The sequence below is a fragment of the Pongo pygmaeus genome, chromosome 13, assembly GCF_028885625.2.
Source record: "Pongo pygmaeus isolate AG05252 chromosome 13, NHGRI_mPonPyg2-v2.0_pri, whole genome shotgun sequence".
In the NCBI taxonomy this organism is placed as follows: Eukaryota; Metazoa; Chordata; class Mammalia; order Primates; family Hominidae; genus Pongo; species Pongo pygmaeus.
Window position 1 is genome coordinate 29,981,968 of NC_072386.2, and position 24,050 is coordinate 30,006,017.

The 24,050-nt window shown below is 43.8% G+C and overlaps 1 protein-coding gene across 2 annotated transcripts in view; it reads left to right on the plus strand.

Annotated features, from left to right (window-relative positions):
* The window catches only part of MOB3B (MOB kinase activator 3B), a 200,930-nt gene that overhangs the window by 147,756 nt on the left and 29,124 nt on the right, over positions 1-24,050 (plus strand). The window lies entirely within an intron of this gene.

Genomic DNA, 24,050 nt, shown 5'->3' on the forward strand with positions numbered 1-24,050 from the left:
GATGGAGAGATTAAATGAGAAACTTTATTAATAATAGCAAATTCTTCTGTACCACTTTTTATGCACCAGGCTCTGTTGTAAGGGCTCCCATATATATGAATTTTTGACATCGCCATGACAGCCCTGTGGGTGAGGTTCTGTTATTACCTCCAAGGCACACAGAGGTTGCATAATTTGTCCAAGTGACCATGTGCAAGCAGGGTGTGAACATGGGTGGGCTGGGAGTCCTAGATCCACGCTCTTAACCCCCTCACCTTCAGGTCTAAACAGTGGCTGCCACACAGTAAGTGTCTATTGATAGACATTTTCTTCTCCCCCCACATTCTTTTCCCTGCTAAATTCTCTCTTATGATCTTACTAATCAATTTATTCTCCTCTTCCCCCAATACCTTCTTGCTTATTAGTTTTATTTGTTTCATCATTCATATCTTTAACACATAAAGACCGCATAGCACTAAGTCCTGGAAGTTCATGAGATTATTGTGGGGCTTTGAAGTGGGGATTTAATTGGATTGGGTAAGGGAGAGGGAAACACTGGCAGTTTCATACCCCTCAGGGAACTGCAAAAAGCACGAGTTCTGCAGTGAATAACATAGCAAGTGGTCCCTGGACGGATATATATATGTATCACCTTCACCTCTCATTTCACACCAGAGAGGCGTATCTTACTGCAAGTTCACATTTATCAGGTTTTTATTGTGTCTTGGGAGGGCAAGTTCCACTGAATTCTTGGTCTGGTCTTTTCTCAGCCTAGGTAGGAGCCACGGAGTTGTTTGTCTGAATCATGGTGAAGGAACTCACGATGTGCCCGGATTGATTAGGTGCATTTTTTCACCCTCAGCCATGGAGGTGAAGGGGGTTGGAGAAGGGTTGGCCCTGATCTTCTAAACAGCACACATCTTTCTAGCTTCTGGATGAAAGAGTGACTCAGGGCACCAGGAATAACTAGGAGCAGTTGATCCTACTCAGTGTGTTAAGGGGAACCTGGGGCTTTAGGCAGAGAAGGCTGTGTAGAAAGAGAATCGATCTGATATCTGAAGTGGTGGTTGTTCCACACAGCTGGGTGTCTTTGAGCCCCTTAACTTTTTTGCTTTTTTCATTACTCGTCACATATTAAAGCAGTCGAGGAATTGACCTAGTACAAAGTGGTGGCAATAACAAATAATAATATTTACAGTGCCCGACACTATGCCAAGCTGTCAACACATACAAACGTCATTTCATCACTCATTTGAACTATGGAAAAGCTGAGACTTAGACGAAATAATGTGCTCAAAGACACAGAGCAGAATGAGGGGATGTCAGAATTATGAACCCAGGGCTTTCTGACTCCAAGGCCCCAAGCTAGAGAATGCCCACTCGTATCAGGTTAATGTCCACCCCTCATCAATTTAATGTTACTTTTTCCAGACTTGGCTCACACTTGTAATCCTGGCGCTTTGGGAGGCCAAGTCTGGAGGATTGCTTGAACCCCGTAGTTTGATACCAGCCTAGGCAACATAGCGAGACCTCATCTCTACAAAAAATAAAAAATTAGCTGGATGTGGTGGTGCATTCTTGTAGTTCTAGCTACTCAAGAGGCTGAGGCAGGAGGATTGCTTGAGCCCAGGAGGTTGAGGATACAATGAGCTATGATGGCACCACTGCACACCAGCCTGGACAACGGAGTGAGACCCTGTCTCTTAAATGAAAAAAAAAGTTCTAGGGCAATACCTGTAAGGAAAAGATCTTTAATTCCATCACAAAATCAGGCAGTGCCACAAAGGGCCCAGCCTAGAGTGCGATGACTGGTGTTGCCATGACACCCAGTTCTCTACTGTCCACATCTGGCTTGGTTTGCATAGGCACTTAGCAGAATTCCAGGGCCACTCAGGGTTCTCAGGATCCCAGGAAGTACAGAAAATGTAGGCAGCTTCTCAGTCTTTTGGCAGAGACAGATTTGTAGACAAGACTCCAGCCTCAGGGAAGATGTGTTAAGTCTTTAGCAATCCTCAGATCAGCAGGGACTGGGGAGGCAACACCGAGAGGCAACAGCCATTTATTTTTGTGGGAAATAGAGTGTCAGAGCCATAGAATGTTAGGTCCAGAAGGCACCTTAGAAATTACCTAGGCCAGGATTTTTCAAACTTTAATTTTGTCAAGCGTAATTCTACCGAGAACTTAAACACCCACTATGGATAGATAAGAGGAAAACAGGATTCCTTGCTCCTTCCACCATTCAGCAGCACCTCCGTGCTTGCAGTAGAGTTTGAGACAATACTGATCTCAGCTGCATGTCTTGTCAGCTCAGGAGACTGAAACCTAGAGAAGTTAAACAAGTTTCTCCAAAGCTCCCCCAGATCATTAGCCCAGTGAGAGGTAGTGAACTGATGTTCCCCGGATGATTTCTAGATCTGAAAAGGTGGAGTTGGCTCTGCCTCATCCCGCCCCCAGGTTAAATTGAACTTCCTTAGGCAGTGTGGAAAGCCCCAGACATCTTCTTTGAATGGTTGATGCCATTTAGGCTGTCTCAATTCCCTCTTATGGGTTTTAACTAATCTCTTATGAGGGGTTAGGAACTATGAGGGAGTGGTGGACAGGTGGGGGATGGATCCTGAAATAGCTTGAATAGCTTAGGAGCTCTGGACTAAAGCAAGAACAAGGGTGGTTTACAAGGGTGGGGGTGGGGAGGGGTCAGAAAGTGGACCACCTCCACTCCTCCCACCATTTGGCCCAGAGTCAACATTAATGAGAGAGTTAGTTGAATAAGGCATTTATTCAACCTGGAAAATGCCCAGTGGCTTCAGCCCTTACAGTATGTAAATCCTATCTCTTGGCAGGGCGTGGTGGCTCACACCTGTGATCCCAGCACTTTGGGAGGCAGAGGCAGGTGGATCACGAGGTGAAGAGATCGAGACCATCCTGGCCAACATGGTGAAAACCTGTCTCTACTAAAAATACAAAAATTAGCTGGGCGTCGTGGCGGGCGCCTGTAGTCCCAGCTACTCGGGAGGCTGAGGCGGAGGTTGCAGTGAGCCGAGATCATGCCGCTGCACTCCAGCCTGGCGACAGAGTGAGATTCTGTCTTTAAAAAAAAAAAAAAAAATTCCTATCTCTTTTTCTGCACTTGGCCCCCCCCGAGAACTTTGCGATTGGTCCCAAGAGAGAAAATAAAACATATTTGGTGGAGAATGGGTATGCACTAAAGTTGCACTGCTAGTGGGGGCCTCTAGACCTCGTGGTGGGTGAGGATTTGGACACAACTTGCAAGATACAGGGGTTGATCCAGCTTTTCCCAGAAAGGCATGGGTGGGTTCTGCTGAACTGGCACATCAGGAGTTTCACTGGGGTTAATGTTTTAACCATTGTGTCAATATACTTAATGACACTTTGTTTGAACATTCTATGACAGAATGGAAGCACTTTTAAGGAACAAGTTTTGTTTTATTTTTAGGTGAGCGAATAGCAGTAGGATTTACCTAGGTAAATCTTTGTACTATATTGAAAAGTTTACATTTTTAAAAACCAAATACAATATATTTAGACCAAAGAAATAGTTAGACTTTATGCCTTGAGAGCTTTGCAGCTCTTTCAGTCCTTATAATCTTTTCAAGATCTGAGGGTCTGTTTCACTCTCCTGGTGCTTCCTGGACTGTGTAGTTTTTATTTGGGAGATTAACCACTGGGGGCTTTTGTTCAGAACCTGCCTTGGACTGAATGGCTTTGGACCAGGTCTCACTTGGTGCCTTCTGCTCCTATGGCGAGGAGAAAAGATCTGCAGCCCTCACAGCCCGGCTCCTCCAACACTTTGGGATGTGACCTTGGGCAGGAAACTTCATCTTCCTCTGTCATTTCCTCATCTGTGAACAGGGGATGATGGTAGTGCCTGCCTCTGTGGTTGTGGTGAGGACTCAGTGAGGTAATGGCTGGTCCTGGTTCAGAGTAAACCCTCAGTAATTATTGAATATTGTTGTCACTGTTGTCACCAGCACTGTCACCCCACAGCTAGCTGTCTCTTATACAAAAAACTCAAGTCATAGAATTTCAGAGTTGAAGGAAACCCCAGTAATTCCTAAAGGTGCATTAGAATCCCCAAGGGTGCTTTAAAAGTCACCTATTCCTGAGTTGCACCCAAGACCCAGTAAATCACAAGGGGGTCTGGGAATCCACTCTGCTGAGAAACAATGCAGGAGATTGTAACGTGCAACCAGAGATGAAAACCATCTTCCCTTGCCTGAATCTCTGCTCCAACAACCCTCGCAAGTGGTCTCCGGGCTTCTTCTTGAACACCTCCAGCCTGGGGAGCTCACTATCACCTGAGACAATGCATCCCATTTTGGACACCTTAGGCAATGTAAATTTGTCTTCATGTTGACCTAAAGGAAGAGGTTCCTTCTGACCATGAGGAGGCAGAACAGAGCAGTGGAAAGAGAACAAGCTTTGAGCTTTAAGGTCAGAAGACGTGGGCTTGAATTCCACTCTAGCACTTGTTAGCTTTGTGGCCCTGGATAAGTGGTTTGCAATTTTCTTTTCCCTTTCCTCTTCCAAATGACCTTCTTTCAAATATTTGAGCCCTATCCTTCCAGTCTTCTCCTAGCCTCCCTGTGTGATAAGACCTTCATTTCCTTTATCACTTTGGTCACATGTCCAGCTCTGCCCATGCACATACAATACTCAAAGATGCACAGGATTCCCCAGGTGTGGTTCTGGGTCAGGGAGGCATCAGGGCTGGCAAGGGCTGAGAGAATGGACCAGAAAGCCAAAGAGTGAGATACAGGGGGAAGAAGAACACAGACTGGCACACTAGATCCCCAGCCCTCACCTTCATGGTCCTTTGGCCAAGCTGCCCCCTGGTTCCGATAGTTCTGGGACTAAACCCTGGCTTTTGCCCTTGGGCCAGGAGTAGTGGTGAATGTAATCATTCTGGCCACATCATTGAGGGAACTAGATGGGGTCAGGGCCAGCTTTCCCTCCTGTTCACTTTGTCCAGAGCTGACATCAGAGCCTGCTGGAGGGTAGGTGAGCAGGAATATGTGTCCCTTTTGATCCATGCCCAGATGCAGCATCCATCCTTATGACCTCATTCCCTCCCCAGCTGAGATTCAGGGTGTCCTGATAACCAAAAAATGCCTGGGTCATTCTCAGTCACACACAGTCTTTTCAGTCTAGAAGCAAAGACTCTTACCCATTGTGTAGGTCAGAAAGAGAAATGCAAAAGTTTTGAGATCTGATTTCTGACCTGAAGATACTTATTACTAGCTATGTGTCTTCAGAAAGCTTAACCTCTCTCAGTTTCAGTTCCTTCATCTGTAAAAATTGAGACATAAGTAGCTCACCTCAAAGATTGCAGGAAGAATTAAATGATGTGGTGTATACAAACTCTTAGTCTAAGTGATTAATGTGTGTTGGCTTCTTGGGGGGAAGGAGAGGTGACGGTGAATGATTTCTTACCCCACCACCTGTGAGAGCACAGCAAGACAGGCTGGGCTTGCCCATCACCCTGCCCTTCAACCCCCTGTGGGGGAATCTAGGGTTCAAATGAACATTACTATCCACACGTCTGTAAAGTTGGCCAGTGTTACTCTGGGGCAAACCTAAATAGAATGTCAAACGGAATTTGAATTTTACAGAGGAAATGTGAAAGTCTTAGACAACATTTCGCTAGTTTTTAAAACTTTTTATAGGTCACAGTTCAGTTGCCTTGCAGTTTCATGAACTTTACCAGTGTTTTCAATTTAGCATAAAAAGTGTGGTCAGATTTGTATAAACCTCACCTGGGAACTTGTTTGAAGCACAAGTTCTCAGACCCCTCCCCAGACTCACTGAAACTCTGGGGGTGCAGCTCAGCAGTCTGTGTTCAGTGAGCCCTCCAGGTGCTTCTCAAGGCTCCCGTTTGAGAACACTGATCTAGGTGTTAGAAGGGTGGTCCCCTCCCTTCTCCCCTTCCTCCTACCCCTGGCAGTTTTGAGGTCCAGATGACCAAGCCCGGCTCTCTAGCCGTGTATTTTCAGCACTTACGTAGTGTGAAGACAGCCCCTGAGAGAATGACTCGTCGTCTCATCCTGGGAGATTCATGTATTCGTGTCACAGCAGGTGTAATCTAAATCCAAGCCTAGGCCTGGAAAAGAGTTAGGAAACAAACATCTGTTTCGGGTGTTCAGACTGCCAGATCAGTTATCTCCCTCCACCTCAGAGGCTTCCTTCCTGATCTCCTGACCACAGTAATAGTTCTCTGATGGCTAATGATAATAGCAAATTTTATCAAGTTCTACCTTTTGGAAAATACCATTCATTATTTTCCATTTAATCCTCACAACAGCCCAACAAGGTAGATGCTATTAAGATCCTTATGTCCTTCATGGTGAAACAGCCTTAGAGAGGCTAAGTCATTTGCCCAAGATTGTGTAGCTAATAAATGGGAGACAAGAGACTTGAGTTCAAGTCAGACACCAGATTCTGTAAATCTTCAGCCAGACTTCCTTTGGTTAAGCAAGCTAGATCCTTGAGCCAGGAATATTCTAGGCCTGTGGTTCTTAAAATTTGTCATGGATCAGAATTTCTGGAGGACATCTTAAAGCACAGATTGCTGGACCCTAGTCCCCAAGTGTTAGATTCACTGTGGCTAGGTTGAGGCCTGGGAATTTGCATTTCTAGCAAGCTCTCAGATACTGCTGATGCTGCTGGTCCGGAGACCACACTTAAAGAATCACTTCTGTAGGCCAGTATTTCTCAACCAGGGCTGTACATTAGAATCATCTGAGGAATTTCAGTTCAATTGCTCTAGTGTAAGACACTGCCATTCTATTTTTTTTGTGTTCCCTGGATAATTCTAATGCACAGCCAGGGTTGAGAACCACTGCTATATTCAAAGGAAGACTACTAATTCCTTTTTATAGCTTTGGTTCTTGAGTCCTGTGTCCATTTTTCTCTAACAGCGGCATGCATACTGCTGGGAAACTCAGTGTGTGCCACGGGTACCCACACTGCAAGACAAATAGTGCTCATTCATTTCATTTCAATATTTTCTATGAAACAAACATCTATTATGGAGTATAATATAAAGTGTTCATGAACTATTAATGTAAAATGTAATGTAAATGGGATTTAGTCCACTCCTAAGAATTTAGCCAAGGAAAATTGTCAGGACCAACTGTCAAAGATATGTACAAGAAGAGTCACCTAAGTATTACTTCGTCTTGATAATTGTTGAGTCTGTATGATGGTTATATGGTGATTCATTGTTCAAAGAATATCTAATACTTATAATGTCAAGTACAAAAAGGAGGATACAAACTGAATATATAGTATGACTCTAATTGTACTTTTAACAAAACTATACACATACACGCACAGAAAAAAGACCGGAAGATAACACAACAAAATATTACCAGTGATTACTTCTTGATGGGATTATGGGTGAAAATGATAACATTTTCTAATTTTTAATCAATATTACTTTTATGATTAGACCAAAAGAATTTGTGTAGGCAGTCACCTATTCTTGTAAATACATTCTACAATGTCTGCCTGAAATACAAAGCATACATTTGTAGATTAGAAGTTTTTTCAGAGAATTAGAAAACATCTTACAATTGTTAATTAAGGTCCCAAGGGGTGCTAATGCCTTTGGGTCCTGGAAATGTGAGAATCATCATAGGAACCTAGGGAGATTGTGCTGGTCAAAAGGGCTTTTGCTCTGCAAGGTGGTTCTTCTAATGAGGTTAGGCAGCAGGGGTTGCTAGAGGCTCCTCAGGATGCATGGGGTGGGTGTGGGGCTTTTGTCCTCTCCTCTAGCGAGTACACACTCCTCCACAGTGCTTCTGTATGACATCACCAAAGCATCCACTATAATTAATGTATCATAGATCAAATGCACCCTACTAAAGGGAATTTAGCAATGTCCATGTAGTGTGCAAATATGCAGGAGGTAAGAAAGTCAAGCATATGTAACTCAAGGACCACCTATGAATGTTAATAAAGAAAGAACATATGGAGAAAACTCTTGTATTGCAAAACATGAAGCGCATGTGCCTTCATCATCCCCAGAAGTCTGTCTGTTCATGCTCCCTGGGATTCCGTTCAGAAAACAAGTAAATGGTGCCTTCTGCACATTTATGTTAAACGGAGAACCAAAAAGAGTGACTACCCCACCCCAGTGCTTGCTGGGGCTGGGAGAACAAAGAAGCTGAAAGTATGAGGTACTCAAAGACAGTGTTACTAGGGTAATGATTTTCCAATATGGCCAAAAGACATCTTCTATGCAACCAAGCCTCACCTGGCCTTACAAAACAAAAGTGGTTTGGCCAGAGCTTGAATAACAGCTGGGATTGATGGCCCAATGTAAAGGAGCGGGTGGCAGGCCAGTGGACCCCACTCTGGGGTGGCCCCATGGTGGACAGAGCCCCTCCTCCCTAAAATGGCCAACACCTGTCCCAAGGAAGGCCACCTAGCCAGAAGTGCCCACCATCTGCTGTAATCAAATTTGCAATCACAGGTAGCTTTTCCTCTCAAGGGTCCAGCTGGCAATATAAATAAATGGAATGAATGGGGCTCCTCAGATGAGTACAGCATTTTCCATGTATGGGGAACAGACATCACTGAGCTGCTGCCATGTGGGAATCTCAGTCCAGTTGTGCCAGGTCTTCTGAGTTATTCCAAGAGAAGCAAGAATTCATCTTTGTGTTATAGTTTCCAATTTCTAAATGTTGGTAGCATTTTAAAAATATGTAGTCCAAAGAAGACAGTCCTGTGGGCTGACTTTGGCCTGCAGCCACCAGTTTCTCATCTCTGCTTGTGAATGAATGTCAAGTTCTAGAGAGACCATTGCTTTAGTCACCTCTGTCCTCTCCCTCCTCTTCCCACTCCTGCCTCACCATGACCAAATTCTAAAAGACCAGTTCTCCTCAAAAGTTGTGTTTCATAAGGACCTTAAAATTGGCTACTAGTCTAACAGTAATTCATTTCAGTTGAGGACTTTTTAAACTCCATGACTAACCATTGAGAGGTACTTTCTGGATGATTAAGTTAATAATTTTAAAGGAATTGCCTTGGTTTTTGAGGGGTAGAGGGTATATTATTTGGGAAGTGGATATTTCCAAGTGAGTGGGATCTAGGTTTAAATCCAGCTTCACCACCTGTATCACTTAAGCAAGTGATGCAGCCTCTCTTAGTTTCTCATTATTTAAAAAAAAAAAAAAATACTTTAGACAGATTAATGGAGTTTATTCAAGCAAAGAATTATTCATGAATTGGGCAGCCCTCAGAACCAGAACAGGTTCAAAGGGACTCCAGGGCTGCTGCTTGGTTGGATAACATTTATCAACAGAAAAAGCAAAGTACAGAAAATGGAAGTGACGTATAGAAACAGCTGGATCGGTTACAGCTGGGCATTTGCCTTATTTGAACCAGGTTTAAACAGTTGTCTGTCTGTGGTTCAGCTACTGTGATTGGCTAAGACTAGGCTACTTGCTGCAAGAGTAGGATATAGCCTGTTTACTCATCAAGTTGGGTTCATTAGGTACTGACAAACCTTTAGCCCAGACTTAAAGTAGAGGAGGCGGCTTTTAGCCAAATTCAATTTAACAGTATTTTTTCATCCACAAAATAGGGAAAACAACTGCAGAGTCTGTTGGTTTTTTGGGGATAGGGATATTTACATGGCTCGTGCCATTGGATGCCCAGGAAATAAAAGTTTCTCTTGGGAGCCAATGTAATTGAGACTTTTAATTGCAAATATTATATAATAGCCACATAAAACTTTTATATATTTTATTTTGGAACTTAAGAAATCCTTTTTCTATAGAATTTTCATTGTAGGTAGGTAGTATTGCAGTTGAGATGGGAGAAAGTGGGAAAATAGAGAGGGTGAGGGGATGAGCCTTGTGGGTGTCTGTACCTGGGGGAGGTCCTTAGGTCAACTTCCAGTGCTGGAAACTTAGGTATAACATGACCTTATTCAATTTAACTCTTTTGCTTATTGCTGAATCCCTAGTATCTAGCACATCTGCAAACAAATAAATATTTGCTATTGTTAACTATTAAATTAGTTAATGAACAAATAAAGGGTGTATAGTTGGAGTTTTATCTGGCAAGGATGACTCCTGACTCCACAGCTCTGTTCAGATCATACCACATGTCAGAGACAGGGCCAGCTTCACAGGCATGAAACCTGCACTCAGAATGGCCCCATGCTTGGTTTAAGACTCTGCTGTTGCCATCTTGAAGTGCTTAATAATTTTTAAACAAGGGGCTCTGCAAATTATGTAGCCAGTCCTGATCAGAGCATAACAGTAAACACAGAAATGTTAGTGCATAAATCAAAACATACAAACTCATGGCCTCTGGAGCCAATCAAATATTTTTGACCCACAGAGTGTTTTTTAAATATAAATAAACTCTTAATATAAACATTTTCTTTAGAATAGTTGGTTTATTAAAAAGTTGTAAAGATAGTACAGAGTTCCCATATATCCCTCACCCAGTTTCCAATATTGCTAACATCTCACAAAACATTTGTCACAGCTGAGGAACTAACACATGAACACCGCTGTTATTAAACTCTACACAGTATTCAGTTTTCCCCTAATGCCCTTTTTCTGTTCGTGGATTCCATCCAGGATACCACATTACATTTAGTCAGCACATCTCCTTAGGCTCTTCAGACTTTCCTTGTTTTGATGAACTTGACAGTTTTGAGGACTACCAGTCAGATGTTTTGTAGAACATTCTTCAGTGTTGGTTTGTCTGATTTTTTTTATGGTTACATAGGGCTTATGGGTTATGGGGAGGAAGACCACAGAAGTGAAGCGACTTATCGTATCAAAGCCATATTCTATGAACACGATTGATCACTGTTGATGTTAACCTTGATCACTTGGTCAAGGTCATGTTTGCCAGGTTTCTTGACTGTAAAGCCACCTATACTGTACTCTTTGGAAGCAACTCACCAAGCATAGCCCACACTCAAGATCTTCATTCATCTCCTTGAACAGGGGGTATTTACATATTTGGAATCTCACTACACAAGAGATTTTTCTTTTCCCTATTTACTATCCAACCATTTATTTATTATCAGTGTGAACTCACAGATATTTATTTTCTACTTTAGGTTATAATGCAAAACTACTCCACCTATTTTTTTGCTCAGATTGTTCCAGTTTGGGCCATTCTGGAGCTCTTTCAGGTTGGCTCCTATGCCCCTGTCATTGTGTTTTTATTAGCACTTCCTTTCTTTCTGACACTAAGGTGTCCCAGGCCATCTTTTATATTTCCTGCCTCAGTCCTAGAATCAGCCATTTTCTCCAAGGGGCCCTGATTCCTTTATTAAAAAAACGGTGTTGGAAACCAAGATCCATATGTTGCACGTGCTCAGTGCTACGAGAGTGTTTTTCTTTCCTTCTTGTTTAATTTTTAAATTTCAATTTTTAAAATTAAGCTGTCAGCTTATAGAGTCAACTTCCAGGCTGAGTGAACTATATAAGGCTAAATAATGTTAATAAATAAAATGATTGAAAATTTTTTAGTGTCCTTGAATTAACTAAAATTTAACCAGGGGGAGGTTTCATGTAAGAATCTAGATTTCTGGATTATCTTGAAAAAAACAGAAGGTCTGGCAGTCCTAGATCTATATTCCTGCTGGCCAACAATCAGCTAAGGCTGAGAGGCTTTTTTCCTTTCCTGCATAATACACTCTCCAGGCTGGCACAGTCCACGCCACTCCCAATCACATTACACCCAGCCTACTTTACTCATTCATGTTCCTTTGTAATCCCTGAAGGCATGTGACTATGTGATATCTTGTTTAAGACATATTCAAGTAAATAATTTACTTGAATTAGTTCATGAATTTAGCTTGACTTTGACCCAGAGATAAGATTTTAGAGCAACATTTCTGGTTTCTTCCCTATCCCTTCAACTTACCTCCACCGGATCTTACATGCAAATGCAATGACTCACCATTACTTGCTCAGTGCTGCCTTAACCCCTCTGTGTCAGGTGGAAAAAGTCCTCAGCATCCACTCACAGTCTTTCCCTCAGATTCTTTTTGTCTGGAGAAGATCCCCCAACAGTTTTATTCCTATCTCAGGTTCATTTCAGAAGGGTCACTGTTCCCTTTCGCTCTGCAAAGCCCCCCTCAAGTTGGGTTCCAATTGTTCTTTCTGGGTTCCCCCAACTGTACAAAGAGGATCAATGACATTGCTATCTTCTCCCTTGCCCCCACCTCCTCCCATTATGTAACTGAGCATGATTTGCCAACCAAATCTGGCTTATTGCAAACTTTAATAACTCTGGAAAACTACCTGTTTGACTTTATTTAGATGAAAATAACCACATCAATGCAAATGTACAATACAATTTGAAGAGGGAGATACTTCTTCCTCGGTATCAGTAAAAATCTGATAGATGCATTTCTCTCCGAGATCTGCAAGGTGTGAAGAGATAACTGTGTATTAATGTTCATGGTAGCCTTACTGCCTTAGACATGACTTGGTTAAACATGGGCCTATAGCAATTCCATGAATATTTTTCTACCAAGCAGTGGTTTTCAGATTGTGACTCAAGGGCCAGTGCTTGGAGTTGGGAAAAGTAAGGGGAACCCAAGCAGGGGAAGCTCTTCACCACTCCCACGCCACTCAGGTTTCTATGGTTATTTGTTTATTCACTGGCCTAGTCCATTCAGGCTGCTACAACAAAAATACCACAAACAGAGTGGCTTATAAACAACAAATGTTTATTTCTCACAGTTCCAGAGGCTGGGAAGTCCAAGAACAAGGCACTGACAGATTCAGTATCTGGTGAGGCCTTGCTTCCCGGTTCACAGATGGCAGTTTTTGCTATAACCTCACATGGAGAAAGAAAAAGGACCCTCTTTTTTTTGAGATGGAGTTTCACTCTTGTTTCCCAGGCTGGAGTGCAACAGGACAATATTGGCTCACCGCAACCTCTGCCTTCCAAGTTCAAGTGATTCTCCTGCCTCAGCCTCCCTAGTAGCTGGGATTACAAGCATGCACCACCATGCCCGGCTAATTTCGTATTTTTAGTACAGATGGGGTTTCTCCATGTTGGTCAGGCTGGTCTTGAACTCCCGACCTCAGGTGATCCGCTCCCCCCCTCAGCCTCCCAAAGTGCTGGGATTACAGGCCTGAGCGACCATGCCCAGCCAGGACCCTCCTTTTTAAAGGCACTAATCCCATTCATAGGGTGTCTGCCTTCATGAACTAATCACCTCCCAAAGGCCCCACCTCCTAGTACCATCAGCTTGGGGATTAGGATTTCAACACATGCATTTGAGGGGGGCATAAGCATTCAATCCATTACATTCAATAATTACATATGGAGAACCACTGTGTTCTGCTGTGCATTCAATGCCAGGGCTATGACTATGAACAAGAGAGATCCCTGACATTACACAATTTTCAGTCTCCTGGGAGACAAAAAAAAAAATGGATAATTAAAAGATGATGTGGTCGTATTGTCATGGAAGAAGTAGCAGGTGTTATGATACGCCTAACTAGACTGAAGGTGAGGTGGGCAGGGAGGACATTCTAGAGGAAGTGATAAATTAGTTGAGGTTTGAATAACAAATGGGAGTTAGTCAGATGAAATGGAGAAACTGAGGAAGAGGTTTCCAGCTACCAACCCTCCAGTATGTAGCAACGCCCAGAAGCAAGTGAGCAAGAGGATCGTAGCTTCAGATGGCTGGAGTATTACATGCAAGTCGTGAGAATCCAGAAATGATGGTGAACCAATGCATGTGTGAAATCATAAATGGTCTTGCCTGCATGTTAAATAGCTTTGATTTCACCTTGGAAGCAGTAGGAGGCTGCTTTAGAGTTTTATGCAGAAAAACAGGCTTCCTGGTTAGATTTGCATATTGGGAAGGTCCTTCACCTGCCAAGTGGAGATTGGAGAAATGCAGGAGTAAAGAAAGGAAGCTCAGTTACGAGGGACCTGCATAAACCAGGCAAGAGGTGAGCTAGGAAGGAGGCAGTGGGGCTGAAGAGAAACTTAGAGATCAGCAACTGTTCAAGACAAGACTTGGTGTTAATTGTCCTCCACATAATGGAAGAAAGATTCTACTGGGGAATAAAGAACAATTTTATTTGTGAGGATACTCACAATATTACATCCATGACAAAGAACCTGGCTTTCAAATTCTGGTTGGGGCTCATGAAAAAAACCAGAAGGTGTGGTAGTCCTAGACCTATATTCCTGATCAAACTCCTGGTACCTCAGCCTGACTTTCCAGAACCAATGAAGTTCATTAACATCCTGTTCTCAGCTCTGTCTCATTTGTCCCATTTGATTTTCAGCAAACTGCTCAGGTTTACACTGTCTAGGGTTTGTTTCTAATGGGTTTTATTGTCAATCCACGGTGAATATCTTTCACAGGTTGTCTTGGGTCTTTCTTAATCTGCTGCTCCTTTCACATCCATGCTGTGAAAGCAGGGGACAAAGGCAGCCATCTGGGACCTGGGGATGCTGATGAGCAACTCACAAGTGGCGCTGGGGGGTAGGAGGAGGTGTGACGAGCAGGCACACTGGACTCATGGTTGCTCCTTGGGGTGGCTGAAACAGCACTTCCTATGCCCAGCACATGGCATGTCTGAAAGAACTAAGACTCTCTTGAGAACATATAATCACATACCACTGTTTGTCTTTCTTTTGGCCCAACCACCATGATAACAGACTGGAGGATAGCACAAAGGGGCTGGGGAGGGGCAGAGGGAGGGAGTTGGAAAACAGAGTAGTAGCCAGTTTATTTCTAAGCATTTGCAGCTGTCAGCTTGTTTGGGGACTTTTTTTTTCTCTTTTTTTAGGCAGAGGAACAAAGTCCTGCTACACAGGATTGTTTTCCTTGGCATGACGAACAGACACTTTCTTGAGGAACGTACTGAGATAACACAAAACATCTGCTAAGAGGAATCAATCCTCGCAGCTGAATTTTCATCAGCATCAGCAAGAACATGAAGCTTCTCTCTCTCTCTCCCTCTCTGTACATGTATGTGTGTGTGTGTGTATATATATATATATATGTATGTGTATATATATATCTATGTATAGATATATATATATAGAGAGAGAGAGAGAGCAGGAAGCAGGAGAATGGATAGGGATGAAGGGGCAAGAGAATAAGCTAAGAGGAGGAGGATATATATTGTTAAGAAACATCTGTGTTGTTCATGAGTTTTGTTTTGTTTTTGCCTTGTGATCCGATTGCATCTTGTTTTGCAAGTATTTTGGAAATGGTGTGTTCTCAGCCACGCTGCCAGAGGAGGTATGTTTTCTTTTTCCACGTGTGTGGGATGTTGTTTTTATTCATGAACTATTGAGAATGAGTGGTTTTTATGACTTGTAAAGGGATTTTCACATCCCTCTTATTACTGGACTCTGAAGACAGAAGGGACAGCACAAATGCCCTCAGACATGAACAACAGTTTCAAGGAGAAACATGGGCACTTCTGGTTGTTGTTGACATGCCATCAGGGGTCCCAAAGGATTGGCCAGGACATCAGGTTTCATCATGTGTCCTTTGGAAGCTCCTTGGACAGTTCACATGCTATTCCCATATATCACATGTCTTCCAAGTATACTTTCCAAGAAGAGTTTATCCTTTGGAGAAGAGGCAGCTTCACCTGTCCTGTTTCATTTGCCCTCCTGTCACCCCTGTCTTGGTGTTGATTCAGAAGAGCCGTCTTCCTAGCATAGGTAACATTGGCTGCCATTTGCCAGATGCCTTCTGTGTGCCTGCTGGTGCTGTGCTTCTCATTCAGTCCTGACGGTCTCATGAAGAGCTAGGTATTATCACCATTCCTCAGACAAGAAAACAGAGGCTTTTGGCAGTTAGCAAAGTTGCTTAAGGGCAAGCAGCAGAGAAGTCCCACAGCTGGAATCGCAAATGGGATTGAGGCCAGAGCCAGGCGTTTCACCAGTGTCCTAAACCCCCAGTGACACATACATTTGGGAAAGTAAAAGCCAAACTACCCTTTTCCACCTTGTCTTCTAACAAGTTTTGTTTCTCCAGTTGTGTCAATTGTATTTGGATGAGATGAAAGGAGCTGTAGAACCCTGCAAAACTTCCTGGCAGAACAGAAGGAGCATAGGCTCTGAGACAGACAGACTTTAATTCAGATCCCTCTTCATCACAAACTAGCTCTATAAAGTCCGAGTCCGTCCCTTCACATCTTTGAGTTTTGATTTCAGCGTATGCAGGTGGCACAGGAGCTCAGCTCTCATTCCAACAGTCAGCAAGTATTTATTCCATACCCACCCTGCTCCAGGTGCCAAGCCACTAGGGAGACGTCACTAAGGAGACATTTGTGAAAAGGCTGGACACCGTCCCTGCTCTCATAGAGTGGCCAGTCTGGAGCAGGTAATAGACTTGAAGCAGGGACTCCCACAGATACATGTGGAATTACCATGTGTGATCTGTGCAGGAAAATTTCAAGAGCAGAATAGCAGATGCCAGGGAAGCTGGGTCTGGGGATGATGGGAGACGCTGAGCCAAGCTCTAAAGAAAGAAGAGGCAGTAACCAGGTGCTCAATAAAGGGGGCTATCTGCCAGTTGTTTGCAGAACTTGAGGTGTTTGGGGGCAGTTCTCCAGTATCCCCGGAGACAACCTTTTTGTTCTTACTCTTCAGACCACAAAAGCCCAGGTTCAGCCCAGCACCGATCACGGATCAGAGTCTCATTCCCAGGTGTTGGCCTTTCTCTTCCAAAGAAAAGGGAAAATGATGAAAACAGGAATGATTAACAGCCAGCTCAGAACACACATCCCCACCCCCCAATCTCCTGGACCTTCGTCAACCAAAGCATTTCTGCATATTCTAAAGGACTTTTTCCTTTTTTGGCCTCCATAACAAGATAAAATAAATAACACAAGCCATTTAGGCAACTTATTTTCTTTCAGAGGTGCCTGAAAAGGAAGGATTGAATGAGATGTTTGAGGGCTTAGCGGAAGGGAGGGGCAGGAGGGAAAGAGGAAGAAAGAAAAATGGGTTGAAGTGCAGAAATTACTGGAATTTTTATTAAATTTTCTTGGGGAGAAAGGAGATTTCCTAAGTCAGAGATGAAAGGCAAATCTGCATGGGGCCCCAGAGAAATTATTATGTTTCATACTCGATTTAGCTCTCACACTGAATGTGGCTTGGAGATCAGAGATCAGAAAGTTGTGGTTAGACACATTCATAAACTCAGCAGGGCTCTGTCAGATGCGGGTTCCTGACTGAGTACCAAGGCTTCATGAGCAACAGAGACAGGGCTACAAGGCTGTCTCATTAGGCCTTCAAGAGAGACTCCAGGCCTGCACCCTCCTCACTCTCCACCCTCCCCCCAGCGCCCTGGCCTGCCTCCTCCTTAGCCTGATTGCTCGGAAAACTCTAGTCTTGCTTTGAGTCTAACCGGTGAGCAGACTCCTGCTAGAAACTTGTATTAGTGATTGGTTTGGATTCTGGCCTCTGCTTAGGCATGTTGCCTCGGCGCACTCCAAAACTTGAGCTCAGCTGGCCCTGTTTCAGGTTCATTAACTTCATTTCGGTACTGGTCCATTTGCCGAAACTAAGCTACATCACACGACCCAAAGCCATCCAGGCCCAGGGTTATCCTTGGACACCTGGATATCCATCCCCTCTCTGTGGAGCACTAGTCTGAACACTTTCTCAATGTGGGCCAACTTCTTGGAGTCTGAAATTTTCCAGCTTTTAAGCTAAGAGCCACTGGTGGTAGCTCACGGTAGGATAGACGGAAGGGCATGTTCTGAGACTCAATTCTTGATTGCAAATCACTTAGAGATCTTGTAATCAAAGATTGTTTTCTATAGCATCAATACAGGCACCTATCTAACAGTCTGGGATGATTGCTGATGGTTTGTCTGGATTATTATAAGACTAGTCAAAATTTAACTCCAAACCCTTAAGATATACAATCTATTTCAGTTAGGACTGCTGGTTAATGTTGTCTGGCATTAACTCTCTGAGTACAGTGACTGAAAATTAACTCTCACCACCTGAAAAAAAAAGATTGAAAAGAGAAGAAGGAAGGTTTCAGTGATAAAAAGAAAGTTTCAGATTTTTTCCTTTCCACACCCTAGGCTGGATCACAGTGTTCCTCATTGCAAAGTTTTCTCTTCTCCCCAAAAGCAACATGCAGCCTTCCATGCCAGGACTATATATATCAAGAGTCTGGCAAAAAGCTATCCTTTCTGCTCTGGGTTTTCTTTTTTTTTTTTTTTTTTTTTTGCCTCCCCCAAACAGGAGATGATGGATTCACATCTTGACTAAATAAGACCACTGCTCTTTTCTGATTCAATTTTGATCGATGAAGTATTCCCTGCCTTGCCTGTGCCAGGTGCTTTCAAAGGTGGAATCAAAGTATAACACAGTCCCTTTGTTCAGAGAACTTACAGCAATATAAGACATAAGTTTGAGAAACTAGTAGAAAATAATGCAAGGTAGATTATACTCCAGGGCTTATTTAGTACCTGCCACTGTAAGTTTTTTGCTCGTTCAGAATTGATGTATTAATGCCAAGACTGCTATCATGAAAATAAATAGCCAGGAATTTAATCCCAAAGTGTGTTACAAAGACCATTTGGTCAATGGGATACTAAAACTAACAATTCACAGTAGAATACTCACTATCTGCAAGCAGTAAGCTAAACCTTTTAGATGTTTATGTAATTAATCTGCACAACAACCTAAGCTACAAATAACATTAATATATCCCCATTTTTCTTTAAGGGATATATTTTTTAAGGGGAAAGTGAGGCTTGGAGACACGACATCATCTGCATATGGCTACATTGTGAATAAGTCGTAAAGGTAGAAACAAAGCCTAGGAGTTCTGATTACAGACTCTGTGTTTTAAATCAACAGCTATTATGAGCAAAGGGGAATCCAGATTTAAATAGGACTTTTTGCTACAGATATTCTCAGATCCTTTACTATGCTTGGGTACATTGTAAACCTCTATGAAAACAGCATTTTTGCCAATATATTTGGTCTCAGAATCCTCTCTTTTTAGCCAAGAATCTCTCAAGAATAGTGATTTTTAAAACACATAATGGGGAATACTGAAGTGGAGGGTCTGTCGTGTCTTATGTACTCATGAGGCAGAAGGAGGGCATTGGTTATGGTCCTGATGTTGGGTCATTTGTGCCATGTAGACCACAGGTTGCCCTTTGCTCAGACCCAGCCATGCACAGCTCCCCAGGTCCAGGATGCCATTGTAGCTAGCCAAGTGTGCGTTCAAGGTGATCCAGTTGCCTTTCTTCTTCCAATTGCTGAACTGGATTCTTTTAAAACAAACATTTTTTGAGCTCCTTCCACAAGCAAGCTAAGTGCAGGTCATAAAATGGTGTTCTTGGCTGGACAAGATAGCTCACACGTGTAATCCCAGCACGTTGAGAGGCTGAGGTGGGAGGATCACTTTAGCCCAGGAGCTTGAGACCAGGCTGGGCAACATAGTGAGACCTTGTCTCTACAAAAACATTTATAAAACTTAGCCAGGCATGGTGGTGCATGCCTGTATTCTCAGCTACTTGGAAGGCTGAGGCAGGAGGATTGCTTGGGCCCAGGAGACTGAGGCTACAGTGAGCTGTGATTGTGACACTGCACTCCATCCTGGGTGACAGAGTAAAACCCTGTCCTTAAAAAATGAATACATTAAGATAAAATGGCATTCTTGTCCTTCACCTTCCCTGACACCATAGAACCTATAGGATGCTGAAGAAAGAGCCTGAGTTTTGAAGCCAAATCTCTATCTCCTTTGACCCTTGTGGCCTGGGGCAAATGATTTAACTGAGCTAAGCCTCAGTTTCCATTAAAAAAAAAAAACTGGGCCGGGCGTGGTGGATCACGCCTGTAATCCCAGCACTTTGGGAGGCCGAGACGGGCAGATCACAAGTTCAGGAGATCGAGACTATCCTGGCTAACACGGTGAAACCCTGTCTCTACTAAAAATACAAAAAATTAGCTGGGCATGGTGGCAGGTACCTGTAGTCCCAGCTACTCAGGAGGCTGAGGCAAAAGAATGGCAAGAACCCTGGAGGCGGAGCTTGCAGTGAGCCGTGATCGTGCCACTGCACTGGGTGAAAGTACAAGACTCCGTCTCAAAAAAACAAAAACAAACAAAAAAAACCCAAAAAACCTGAAATAATAATTCCACTACTCAGGGTGTCACTGGGATTAAATGACATTGCACATATACAGATCAGCCCTCATTTGGAATTCCCTTTTCTTTTAGTTATTTAATGGAGATTGGATACTTCTTTGCAGCAACATGAATAAAGAAAACCACCTCAAATCAATCAGTTTTCATGAACTGGCTCTCTGGAGCCTGCCAGGAAAGGGAGTGGGTCAGCAAGCTGCATCTTGTTCTATCTTGCTGCCATGAGGCTAGTTACACAGAATGAGAAAGTTCCAGAGTCTGCAGAAGGGGTGGACGTCCAGGTCTCTCCATCTGAAGGGATAACCTCTTCCAAGTCCCACCTTGGAATAAAGAGAAGGTTTATTTAAAACACACACACACAAATCTGGACGTCCGTAAGGCAGAAGAGAAAAGGGTGAGAATAGTATGCAAACTATAGAATTGGCCCCTGCACCATCAATAAATATGAGAACTTTTCAAATGCATGTAGCTTTCCTGTTCTTTGCCCCATTCTCTGTGAGCTAGATTTTGTCTCTGACTCAGCAGAGAACCCAGTGGGGTTTCCTAGGCTCCTGAGAGCTCCCAACCTCTTTGCAGTGTCTGGAGTTGGCCTGGGGTGACTGCAGTGTATGCTGAACATGTCTCAACTTGAACCGTTTGCAGCTTTTGCTTTTGAAGAATGAATTACATGCAAGGGAGGGAATGGTGGAAGAATGGGGCCTGACTTAGCAGCCAGAGCCAAGAGATTCTGAGCCTGGAGTCCTACCTAGCCGAGGAGTTCAGGTGGGAAATAATGAAAGTTGAACTTACTCCCAAAGTTTCCACTGAGTGCCAAGCACAGTACAGATACTATTATAAAAACACTACAAAGTAAATTTGTGTATTAGTTTTATAATAAAGTTGAGTGATGAAGACTCGACTGGATTTTAAACTAAAGACCTAGTTTAAAATCCTAGCCCTACTGCTTACTAGCTACATAGGCTACATAAGCTGTAGCTAGTAAGAAGTCAGGCTAGTATTTTAAACTAGGTCTTCCAGATTCCAAAACCAACTACTCTAAAGCCATGGCCCAAAATGGATAGGCAAGAGGCAAACCCCCTTCAAGGCCAGAGACAAGTCAGAGACCAGGTATGGAATGGAAGGCACAGCTGAGATTTCTGAGCTGAGCAGTGGCAGAGATGGGGGGAACAGAGCCGCTTGGAGACAGCCTAAAGGGGTCCAGCAATTGCCATGAGCATCCGCAGTGTGTCCAAAACTTTGCCTTATCTGTAGTCAGTGTGGAGGGTAGGGGGGCTGGCTATAAGGGCCACACAGATAAACTGGCACAGCTGAAAGTCCCTGTGTCCCCCAGCATCTGGTGAGCTTCCATGAGACTGGAACCAGGGGAGGAGAAGCGGGAGCATACTTGAGGGAGTTTGAGCTGCCCAGAAAGGAAGGGCCTCAGAGCTGGAAGTGTGTGCAGAGCCCCAGAGCAGTGCTGGTGGACTCTGGAGCCAGACTAACTGGCCAAATCTCTCCTCTACTATTTCCCTGCTGGGTGACCTTGGCAGCTACTTAATTGTCCCAAATCCATTTCTTTATCTGTGAGATGGAAATAATTTAAGGCCTGTTCTGAGGGCTCAGTTAGCTAATCTATAGAAAGGGCTTGGCACAGTTCCTAGAACATAGTAAGAGCTCAGTAAATACTACTTTTTACTGTTAATCCCAGGTCTGTGGTCTTAAGGCCTGGGCAGAGAAAGCTAACATACTCTCGTTGAAGGCAGCAGAGTATGTTAGCTGACCTCTTTTCACCTCTGGTTGTGGCTTCTGATGCTGTGGACATTTTTCCGTCTTTCTCTGCCTTCTGTCCCCACCCCCTTTCTTTTGCTTATTTGTGTTTCTGTGCCACCGAAGAGTAACTTTTAGATGCCTCACTGTGCTTGACAATCGAGTGGTTCCTCTAACCTGGCAAGAGAGAGAGTTGTACTCCGTAATACCCATTTTTTGGATTTTAGAGTCAGGCTGACTTGGTTCAAATCCCAGCCCTACCACTTTTTAGCAACAGAATTCATGCTGAAGAGCTTCAGTGCTATTTATCTATGAAACATTAATAGGAATAATAAAACCTATTCCACAGATACATTGTGAAGACAACATATGTCGACCTCCTGGCATTGTCACCAGGTGGGTTACAGGACTCACCTTGTGAAGGAAACATACCTGTCTTAGAGGGAATTCCATCACTTCTGGGACTCAGGCTTCAAAGACTCCAGACCCGCCCCCAGTGTGGCAGCAGTGGTTCTGCAGGCCCCTCTCCACTGAGAAAGCAGCCCATAAACTCTGCACGCGGCTGCCCTCCACCTTCTCCTCGGCTCTACCGCACCCTCAACCCCAAATCCCAGCATCTGTTGCCCAGGCAGTCAGCTCCCAAGCAGTGCCAGAACTTCTCCCTGGGTTCATTTGATATGTTGCCACTTTGTTTCAAAGAAAAGCCAGTATCAGCGCTGGGACCCAAGGGAAGCAGATCTTGTCACTGCCGCCTGCCAGACATGTTCCTTCTCATCCTGCCCTGGGGTCCCAGGTGATCCCATTACAGTGTCTCACCAGGCAGCTGCTGCTAAGTTTCTGTGGAGGAAAGGACAGCAAAACTCCAGGCTTCCTGGGGACTTGGGGCATGTGCTGTGCATAGTTCTACAATTTTGCTGAAAGGCTAGTGGTCATTTCTACCTTTCTTTGACAAGGGTAATTCTTTTGTTGTTGTTGGTTTTGTTTGTTTGTTTGTTTGTTTTTTGAGATGGAGTCTCACTCTGTCGCCCAGGCTGGAGTGCAGTGGTGCGATCTCGGCTCACTGCAACCTCCACCTCCCAGGTTCAAGCAATTCCCCTGGCTCAGCCTCCTGAGTAGCTGGGATTACAGGCGCACGCCACACGCCCGGCTAATTTTTTTATATTTTTAGTAGAGATAGTGTTTCACCATGTTGGCCAGACTGGTCTCAAACTCCTGACCTCAGGCAATCTGCCTGCCTCAGCCTCCCAAAGTGCTGGAATTACAGGTGTGAGCCACCGCATCTGGCCTGGTAATTCTTTTCCTTATAACAACAGACCTTACCTTGCAGAGAAAAGGGAGGACATTATTAATTTAATAAGCTCTCACTATGTTCTAGGCACTGTAGGAGGATCTTACATTAATACCTTCCCAGCCATTTAAGGAAGACCTTATTATGACCGCTCTTTTACAGATGAGAAACCAAAAGTCAAACAATTTGCCCACAGTCATACAGCTGGAAGGGGAGCAGAGTAAGAATTCCAACAATGTCTGTTTAGCTTAGGAACCCATTACAACACGTTACCACTTAAGGACAGTGCAAATAACAAAACAGCTTAAGCAGTGTTTGAGATGGAGAAAGGAAGTGGGCTTGCGATCCTGCAATTTGTTGCTTTACCAAGCTGGGAGTAGTGGCTATCAGACGGGAAATCTGAGTGACTTCGATGACCACTCACCCTTTCTGTGTTATGAAAAACAAGACTTCCTCCCAACTCTTACCTTCCTCAAGGAGACGAAGGGGGAATCTGTGATGCAAAGCATCTATGAAAGTTATTGAATTTGCCCACTTCAGAAACAGTATACCTCAGAAAAAGCTTTGCAGACTGGTAGCTTGCAGGCCCAGTGTAACTTACAGAGATGTTTTATTTTGACTCGTGGTACTTTTTAAAACTTCAAGTTAATTGCTAATGTTTAAAAAATGCAGCAGGTCCACGTATAACTCTAAATGTCTGAATTATCTTGAAAAATTAGAAGCTCTAACAACACTGCACCTCCATCCCTATATGGCCACTGTTGGCTGTAGTCACAGAAACTGCTCCCTTTGATGGTGGAAGGTGCTTTCTAGTTTGCTACCAACCCCCGCGCACACACACACTCCCTGTGACTCCTGTGACAAGTGCCA